The sequence below is a fragment of the Dermacentor andersoni genome, chromosome 3 (genome assembly GCF_023375885.2).
Source record: "Dermacentor andersoni chromosome 3, qqDerAnde1_hic_scaffold, whole genome shotgun sequence".
NCBI lineage: Eukaryota > Metazoa > Arthropoda > Arachnida > Ixodida > Ixodidae > Dermacentor > Dermacentor andersoni.
In genome coordinates, this window is record NC_092816.1 from 117,840,898 (window position 1) to 117,851,019 (window position 10,122).

The window sequence follows — 10,122 nt, forward strand, 5'->3', positions numbered from 1 at the left end:
GATGTGTTTGATAGAGTGTTGGGGAGAATGAGGTCAGGGTGCTAATCACAACTATCGACTTAATTGCAGAATTTTATCTAGATAGGCTATCAATTCCACCTCTTACATGTCAACATTTCCATGTAAACCCCATGCTTTTAGAACAAGTTCCAAGCGCTGAGTAAGCATCAAAACCTAAATCAAGCCCAAATCAAAAAGGGTCCATGAAAATTTTATTTCGCCACGCAGACCTACATTCTCCCAGTGCTTTAGGCGAAGCTTGAAAGGCAACAAGTAAATTTGCAGCCGCATTCTGGCACGGGACTGTATGAGCGGCTTTAGTAGGGCCACTGTGTGATCAACCAAACCCCACCTTTGTTCCTTTCGCGTTGTCATTTATTACTGTGCTTTAACTACCATCGCATGTTGTCCAGTGCAGAGAAGCAGGCTAAGCGCACCACCTTCGGCTGACCACTACATTTTGCCTGCAAGCAATATCTTGACTTTCAGCTTTCATTGTGCATTGTGCTTTCTTATTGACTCGTAGTTTTGTGCCAACCAATGACGAAGAGTAAAAAGAGTGACATGTGTGCAAAAGGATCGTTTGAAAATGCTTTACTTCCCTTGGAAACTAAAGACTGTGAAACAGTCAATGGAAAGTTAAATGATAGGCGATAACAGACAGAGGCAGCAGGAATGTGAATAATAGATCAAAGGAGGGCAGATAAATTCTGCTTTAGATTAAAGGAATGGAGTGGAGTCAAGTGGTGGGGCTGGTGGTGATAATCTGTAATAGGCAGACAAAAAGTTATCTGAAGATTAAGATACTCCCTAATGCGGATTGTGAGCGCTGTTGTTTAGGTGTTTTGAATTCGTGATTTAGTGTGGCAAAGAATGTGATTCTGCACGACAGGGTCGTCTCGGCGGCGGCGAATAGCCTCTGCTCGGGCAGCTCGTGTAGGAGCTGCGGCCGACGAAGCACTTCCGCCGGTTGCGTCGCTCATTGTTGAGAAAGTACTGGCTGACACTATTTTGTATTATGATTATAGTGTCACGTGGCAGTTACAGTGAAGAAAGACACAGTGTCGAAACGCAGAGTAGGACCCAATTGTGAGTTACAAATGTAAATACTTATTGAGCGAACTTGTGCCCAGCAAAACAAGTAACACTCAAGCACGACAGCCGCGAGCAGCCGGCGGTCGTCGGAAAGTTGATGTGCGGATCAAGCTTGTTAGCTTTTACACATTACCTGTCGAAAGTTTCAGTGTAATCTCTGGTGCCCACGTGGCCTCCAAAAGTACTACACAATTCCCGTCGCGCATAAAATCAGATGACAGATATTTTGATGCCACCTCGTAGTCTCGAGCGCCACTCTGCTTTCCTCCTCGCCCTGTTCCCATACTCTCGTCCTCCACTTCCCGACTCATGCGTTCGCTGTAGCCTCCTCCTCCACTTTTCATCTCACACTAACTTCGCCCTCGCCACCTTTCATACCCCGCCGCGCTTCGCGTTCACTCTTTCACCTTTCGCTGTGCTCGTTCACTCTCTTACGAGGCACGCCGACGTTCAAGGCAGGAGCGGGCGCCTAATACCTGTGCTCTAAAACTATGTTGTACTATATCTCATCTTCTATGCCACGTAGGTATTTACACTGATTTGGTATTTGCTTTTTCACACAATTTAATGATATCCCGATTCTTGGAAAATACCCCATTTCGGTTACATGCAATATTGTAGGCAAATCATCGTCATCATTATAGTCTTTCTACTTATCTCTCAAATTTCACACGACAACATTTCAGTACAACGTTTCTTTTTCCTTTTGGAAAATTTTATTAGCTTTCGTTCATTTCTTTTTTTAAAACGAGAGCAGTGTTGTCCCTTCTTACCAGCTTATCTCAGATATCCTTGCAGTGGGTTGCGCCATTTCACTTTGAGCGAGCCGCCCGAATAACCATCACTCTTCGACGCTGGTACGTACTGCACCCTTTCTAAATATTCCACCAAATAATCTCAGGTGGAATTATCCTTATTACGTAAGAAAATAAGCAGTAAATACTCGCTATGTCCTCTCATCCTACGAGAAAAGCACTGTTCCAGGGTTTGTTCGCACGCTTCACATTCATAGCCTTTTTGGCAACGATCAAAGTGTAAGAAAGGATGATTGTTTATAAATAGGGAAGTATTAATATCGCCGTTTACGAGACGTTTACGTAAAAGCCTAAAAAGAAATGATGCCAGCTTCTCCATTCACATTAGCAGCTCAGTAGGTCAAAAATTCACAGATGATTCCGATGCTCCTTATGCAAAACTTCAGCACAGCTCTATACGTGTTTTCATTTCCCAATGCATTGACAGGCACGGACAATCTGCCTCATGGGGCACGTTGAAAACAGACCGAAGTGTGGCGCGACTGCCTCGTTAATCGCGAGTGGCAGCGCGCGGGTGACACGTGGGCACGATTCACAGCAGCCTCCACAGAAAGACCCCCATAGTCTCGTAGCCATCGTCGCCGCATTACGCTTTTCTTCTCACGCTTTCGCCATACCCTCTTACTGTTCTTTCCGCCTCATGGGTCCGGTGCACCCTTCTCCTCGACTTCCTTGCATCTTTCATCCCCCGCTGCGCTCCGCGTTCGATCTTTCATTCTTCACTGTGCTCGTTCGCTCGGTTAAGACAGCGCCGATCTCGCCTCAGCAACGGGCGCCTAGGAGATGCGCTCTTAAAAGACGCAGACATTACAAACGCTTAACTACAACTAAAATTTACATACGTTTTAGCAACACTATACGCTCAGCTAGTTTATCTCCAGCAGTTAGCCTTCATACATACGCCAAAGGAGCACACCGGTGTGTGAGACGGCTCCCTAATGTATAGAATGCTCGTTCATGCTGTCCCTTCAGTTGTTCTTTCTAGCTGGGCACAATTTTTACAGCATGGTATGAATACAGATTCCCGAAAGAAACCATGTTGCCATGTATTAACGCGACAGCCTTAAGGAGCTCGTGTCGCAGAAAAGCCGGTGTCGGCGGCGTTGGCCTTGAGCGAAAAATGACGGAAGGCAATTCATAAATAAAAACAACTTGCGAGATGGGCTGTATGGGAATCGAACCAGTGTCTCTGGAGTGTGAGATGGAGACGCTACCACTCAGCCATGAGTTCGATGCTTCAAAGCGGGACAAAGTGCTTTTAGTGAATGCGGTGTTGCCTTAGAAACGTGCCGTAGAAAGTTATACTGCGGTGTATATCAGGAAATATGAGCATGTAAATTACAGAAGTCGCAGTTAAACGCGTAACGAAGTACGTTTCCGCTATATTTCTTTTTCGTTTGGCGCGCACGCAGAGCCATCTTGCGGCGAACACAGAAGACATCTTCCTTGCAATGTCCGGCGCTGCCCCGACAGGTGGCGCTCCACTCGCCCGCTTCTCCCCTTCGTCTCGTTTGAGCGCATTGGGGCCGTGCGGGGACCGTTGCGAGGATGCCCCAATACCCTTGCGTTTAATAAGTTTTCTCGCTCTCTCCCCTTCCAACATCCAGCGTGCGTCACTCGAACCCTCGTGTTTAGGCGACGCGGCTCCTCTTTCCGCTCACAGCGCGATTCCTAGGTACAGCGTCCGATACGGGACGCCTCTGACGTGATCGCTGCGCTGTAGCGCGTCTGGTGGGAAAGCATCCCCTGCGAGGTGTGCCGTGCTGCTGGCAAGGAGTCATGCGTCTGCGTGGTGCTCCCAAGCGAGATAGAGGACGATCCCATAGAGGCGTCAGCCCCATGATCGCGTCCGCCTTCATGGCGCGTCGCAGCCCGGCTGTCCATGCCTATCCGACGTTTGGCTCGCGTAGATCGTTTCTCCCTCTGAGACACCGCGTTCTTTGGTTCGTTCCGTTTGCTCAGGCGCGCGCTTCGTCTTTGTGTGACCCAAGAGCATGCCAAGCGAATGAGTGTGCGGTGCGAACGGGGTGCGATAACGCTATCGCGTTCCACTCTTGAAGGCGACGTTTAAGCTTCCTCCAAGTTTTTTCACTGAAGTACATCCCTTTAAAGAAGGAAAAATAAAAGTACGTGCTGTTCTCTTCTCATTTTATTAACTAAAAAAAACTTGGGCTCCATTCCACGCTGCGGGGGTGTTTGGACAGCGAAGCTGACGACACGTAGCTGTTCAACGACGCTTACGAATGTACAGACATTAAGGGAGCACTGAAATTTGATGTTTTTCTTTTTGGTTTTCATTTTTGTGCAGACGCCCCGATTGCCAATTCGGCACATTCGGAAGTGGTACATTTACTTTCTTGAACGCATCGGTTTTGTCTTTTCTCTACACGTGGGTCACTTCCCGGTTGGCTTATTTCGCTTTAATTTTTTTTTTTTTTGCCACGAACCTGTTTTTGCCGCACCGTATGCACTCTCATGAAAAATAAAATCGCCACGTTACACAATTAGTACGGCGCTGGAGATACCACCGTTAGATGACACTTCCTTCACTTTTCCCCTTCATGGCAGACGCATGAAAAATCTCGCGTGCTGTTTGGTTTCTGTGCCGCAACAGAACCCATGTTTCTTGAAAAATCGGATAGCAGCCACACTTCGCCCAGTGGATGGCCAAATTACTCCCACGTTTTGTTTTCACGTTATTAGCGTGCTCACGATCGGCCGCACGAGCTCGGGGACCTCGTGCATGGGGAGCTCGGGGACCTCGTGCTTTTGCACGAGACATAGCTGGTGGTGCGCGTCTTGACACAGCACCGACTGGCGGGTTTGATTTATAGCGTTCACTTTTTTTGCAGACTGAGCTTAGTTCGTTGGGAGCCGAATACACAACTTGCACCTCCTCACGTCCCGCGGCTTTCTTAACGCGATAGGAAACGCTATGAACACCCGGGCTTACCGCCGCCTCGGATTTGTCAAGGGCTGGCCTAACGTGGTCCTTGGAGGTCCGGACCTCACGCAAGAGAGTACCAGTCGAGGCAGACAACAGGGATTAAGGATAGCCGCTCGCCTTCAGTCGCTGCACTTGGGAGTCGTAGCTTTGGACACCCTGCTAATGGCAGGATCGCACTAGGGCGTTGTTCAACGCACCACTGGCGATGACCCTTTCACGAGTTTTGAGTGATTTGACGAAAACAACAGAAGGGGTTTCGTCAAGCGTGGCGCATAGGTCCAAAAGCGCTTGTCCTCTGTTCCTGCCTTGTCCGTGCTTATATCGCGCTGTTTTTCTCCGATACATATATATATATATATATATATATATAGTGATGTCACGTCCTGTATTACAAAGTGAGCTGTCAGAAACCTGCACTTTAGTTTACATTTTATATGGGTGTTGAGGACACGCCCCCTTTTACAAGCGGATGTCGATATCAATCTCTCTGTGCATTCCATTGTTAGCAACCGCATTATCATAGATGTTGATACGAGACGTATGTCATGCTTTTCTTTATCGAAACAACCTATGTGGTATGCATTGCATGTGTGATTCGGAATAATATGCACACTTTTCGCTTCAGTTCTAGCCTACTTTTGCACAACCTCCACAATCGGCCCGTGACAGAGGTTATTTTTGCCCTACGGACACGACAAATGCATTGGGGTGGAGAGGTATACAGCTTCGCTGTAATATAAGTCGGAAGTTTAATGACCTATACGCATTCGACGGAAACCAAAGTGTGGCGTGGCTGGTTCCAGATTCCTGCCGCAGAATCCATCAACCCTCTGGTGACGATCCAGTTGCCGACATGAGCACGGAGGAAGCCATTGCGGGCACCTCGACTACAACGGTGTCAGCGTCAGGGGAACCGGAAGAGGCGGAAGAGGGCGTGCGTGAAAGCCACAGCGCCCTATCTGTGGGACCCACGTGCCGAATCTGCTTCCGGGGATGCTTGGAGGAAGCGCTGCGCCAGCCCTGCAACTGTCGAGGTGAGAGAACGCGCCCAAGAAATACTGTACGCCAAGCTGGGCGAGTGCAGTCGATGGCTTCACAATTCCACGGCGAGTTTTACTATGCCAGAGCGTGCCAATAACAGCTGGTACTCATTAGCGGGTGAAAGGCACAGCGATAAGAACTGTTCGCGTTAGTACATGGGAAACACATAGGTCTGAATACGAAATTGAAGGAATATAAGAGCAATAATTAAGGTTCTGCGAAAGGAGTGGGGTACATATGTTACAGCGGTGCACACGCAAAACTCCAAACTTCCCCATGGCATGCTCTGCATCGATCCTCATTGACAAATGTCTTCTGCATTTCCCTAAATGTTACCTTTAAACCGATTTGCACAGGGAAAATGTCGATGACTACTGTAATCAAGGCAGCGACTGGGCCGCTAAGCCCGCATTCAGAATGTGACGAAATCGGTGGGACTAGCGGAAAAAACGGCATGTGTGGCGATCGAACACCGTTCACAGTTAAAAAATTTGTCCCATTTCCCTCTGTGAATGTGGGCTACCAGCGGAGCTGTAAAAAAGACAAGGCACACCACTGAGTGCAAAAGCTTACGTATTTTGGGGCGTTTCCATTCCGCGTCTGTAGAATATTTTAAGAACCCACAGAATCAAAATGATGACCGCTCAACCTGTCGAGGTGTCCAAATCAAAACGCGTCAAGCGTCTCAACGAGCTGGCTTGCCCACAAGAAATTCATAAGGGCCTTCTATGGCGCTTGTTGTCGTATGCATCCGTGGCGTAATAGACTTTTTTTTCTGAGACAAAGCAATGGCCGATTTTAGAATTTAGTTCTTGCTGTCACGAAGGAGCCAAGTTTCACGGACGAATCAGCATCGAAGCGGGCAGTCTTGGTGCTGCCAAGTTCTTGCGCAAACGCGGTATACGGGGGATCCTCTTTTCCGGTAATCTTATACCGGAGGCCCCTAAGCACCACGCATGTGTGGGCGTGGCAGCCGTATACAACAGCGCTCTGCTAAAACTGTTTTTGGCCCCCAGAAAATTTTAGGCCTCTTTTATGTAATTTCTTTTTAAAATATCGGCGCAACGTGCCTAACTCAATGTAGATGAGTAGGCACCATTATTAAAATATTTGCGACTACAGGGACCAGTGACTTGCCTTATGACAAGGTGGCGGAGGGAGCCAAATGCCCGACGGTTTCACCATAGTTTCACGGCCGAAGAGTAGAGTGACGAAGACAAAAATTTAAAATTAGACGACCCTCGTTCCATGAAGTGAACCTGCAATTCGCGTGGGCGTACTTTTCTCTTGTTTCTGCTGTCATTGTTAATTTAATTATTCTCTTATCGCGTATGTAAGTGTTTATCCTTCTGATTGTCTGTAAGATCACGCGAAGGACCCGGTCCGTCCACACTATGCCACAGTGAAGCACCGACTGCTCTTTCTCAGAGCCAATAGAGAAGTGAATTACGTTCCTCTCGGAGCTCCGATGTCGGGCACTGAAGCCATCCGCTCCTCGCCGTGCTACCTGTGCGAGTTCGCACAGTTCGCGCCGTTCCAGCTGTGCCGATGACATCATCTGCAGCACCACTCGCTTTTCATCTAGGCCATCCACCATCCACCGTGACAACTGCGCCGCTGGTCTCATTCTTAGCGCTGTGCCAACTTTTATCGCCGAGCTTCATACACCCCCATCGCGAATCTTCAAAGTGGGGCCACGTACGCTCACACGTAAAAGGCACAAAGGAGCGGGGGAGGGGGTGGAAAGCTAGGCGTTCTTGCTTACTGTAATAAATAGGTCGCTGCGGAATTCGACCGCGCCTCTTTCTCCTCACATAACCAGAGACCAAAATGACGTACCTTGCGCATATCAGACACTCTTCACTACGCACTCTTCAGTGCAAATTCTGTCTGATGTTTGGTGTTTCTGTTGCGCGGCATTTACCCAGAGAAGCTGAATTCGATGATGCAATGTTCCTCGCGCAGGATACAAGGTTCGGACAGCGAGTAACAATTATTCTCCTTGTTCACCGCAGGCAGCATTGGCTTGGTGCATGCCTCGTGCCTCGAGAAGTGGGTCTCGCAGCGTAGGAACCCACGATGCGACATCTGCGCCTTCGCGTACGAGGTGGAAGAACGCTCGAAGGTATTACTGCAAAATGACTGGTGCAACAGTCTTCTTTTGACATCTTCAATTATTAGCCATGTTGACTGGTATTGTTTCAGCACGTCTTTTCCTATGTAAATCCTTCAAAGGTGAAAAGTATCAGTAATCTTAATGGAAACACTATTCTAGCTATGCGAATACTGACGCTCAGGTTTACTTTTAGGTGCTTTGGTAGACGTAATTTTCGCGACACTGTAGTGAGGACATGCTACATTAAAACGTTGTTAAAAAATATATGCCACTCTGCTGTGTTTATATTAAAAACTGTAGGAACAATTTCATTGAAATACGACTCCAACTTGTAGTATTGTTATTGCACGCTTCTATCCCGAGATATTAACTAGAAAATTTTGCACTGATTGCGGTAATTTAGCCTTCGGGACCGCAAGCCTCGACCGTGGTTTAACCCTTCTCTTTTTTTTCTGACAATTTCGCCAGGCAACGGCACAAAACATATTTTGTCAAAAAGTCACTAGATGAGGATAATGATAACGATGATGATGAGCAGAAAAATGACTTGCTCGGAGTTTTATATTTGTGCTTTTGCTGTCCATAGAAGTCTTCGTTATTACATTTCGGACTATTGGCCGTAAGTTCAAACAATAGGCGGCAGCAACATCTCCGTGTTAGTGTGGATAGACTGCCAACGGCGCGCATTGAAATGTACTCGGAATGTACTCCCACTGCGAACAATTTTGACAGATTTTTGGTAAGGAAACGCGCTGACCACAGTGATATGATCTTATAATGCCCCCAAATGCCACATTTTTGCATGAAATGCGCACAACGTTTTTATTTTTTTGAAGGAAGCGCGAACTGTCATTAAACGGAGGACTGTCAACAGAGAACTATCGGCCACAGAGCCTCTGTTTCGGCACTTCCTCGGAGCTTTATGTGTACGTTTCGCTTGCCTTCTGCCTGTTCTCTTATTACTGCTGTGCAAGTTATTAATACCGCATTCCATGTGGATCTTCAAATGGTTTAAAAAGGTCTGTATTCCTTCACAACGATGGGTAATGTAGCCAGTTAGATTGCGCCCTCTGCATCACGAATTGATGCGTGCTCTATAGCTTTTCTTTTTCTGTTTTTCGCAGTTAAATACAAACAGTTGATGAGGTAAATAAGGCAAGCTAGGGCACTGTGAGAGACAGTACACTAGCAGGATCACCAGGTTACTTCAGACGAGATCATTTTTATAACCGCTGCATGATTACGAGCACGACAACGATGTTGCTAACTTTTAATTATCTTAGGAGCTAAAATAATCTGGTACTTTTATTCCAGCTAATAGCGGTCGCTGTCTTGCATCAAGCTAACACCACGATGAAGAGGGAAATTATATTAGCCACCTTTCAACTCATTGTTATGATCTCCTCCGTCTATATCGAGGCATCCGTCGCACACGTGATCGTCGTATGATATTCTATTTTTGTTCCTTTGTAGCAGCACATCAAAGTCCCACACCGCATTACCTCATTGCTAGGCAATATAAATTCACCGTAGAGGCACTAGAATCACAAATTAAGGGAGCACCTCTGGTCCTGTAACCGCAAAGCGAAAGTCATGCAGTTATCACGATTATCACAATTTAGTTATCGTAACATAAAGTGTTACTAACGCTTAAGAGCGCACATCGCTGGATTCAGCATTATTTGCAAATCAACGAGCTGCTGGTCTTTTTTTTCAAACTCACTATAAAATTCCTATGCAGCGCGCACCTCATTTCATTAAACTAGAGGGCCTCGAAAGCAGCGCCGCCTTGCGAAAGCTCCGGTGCCATATCCGCGTGGCACGTGCATGGCTCTCAGGCACGTTCGTGTGCTGCTCTTGCCGCTCGCCGGACAGCCATAGCATAGATTATCACTTGTTGCCTAATAACTTTACGAGTTACCAGGAATCGAGTCGCAACTGGTGCAAGGCGGGAGCCGTTTCTTCGATGGGCCGCCATGTTTCTTAACGCAAAGCCATTTGGACAATTTTAAATGATAATGTCCTATCAGCGTGCCCGATGCCAACCCCAAACGCCTTTCGTGCCTGACGCATGCGCAATGGCTACAACGCTATATTTTTGGAGGGGC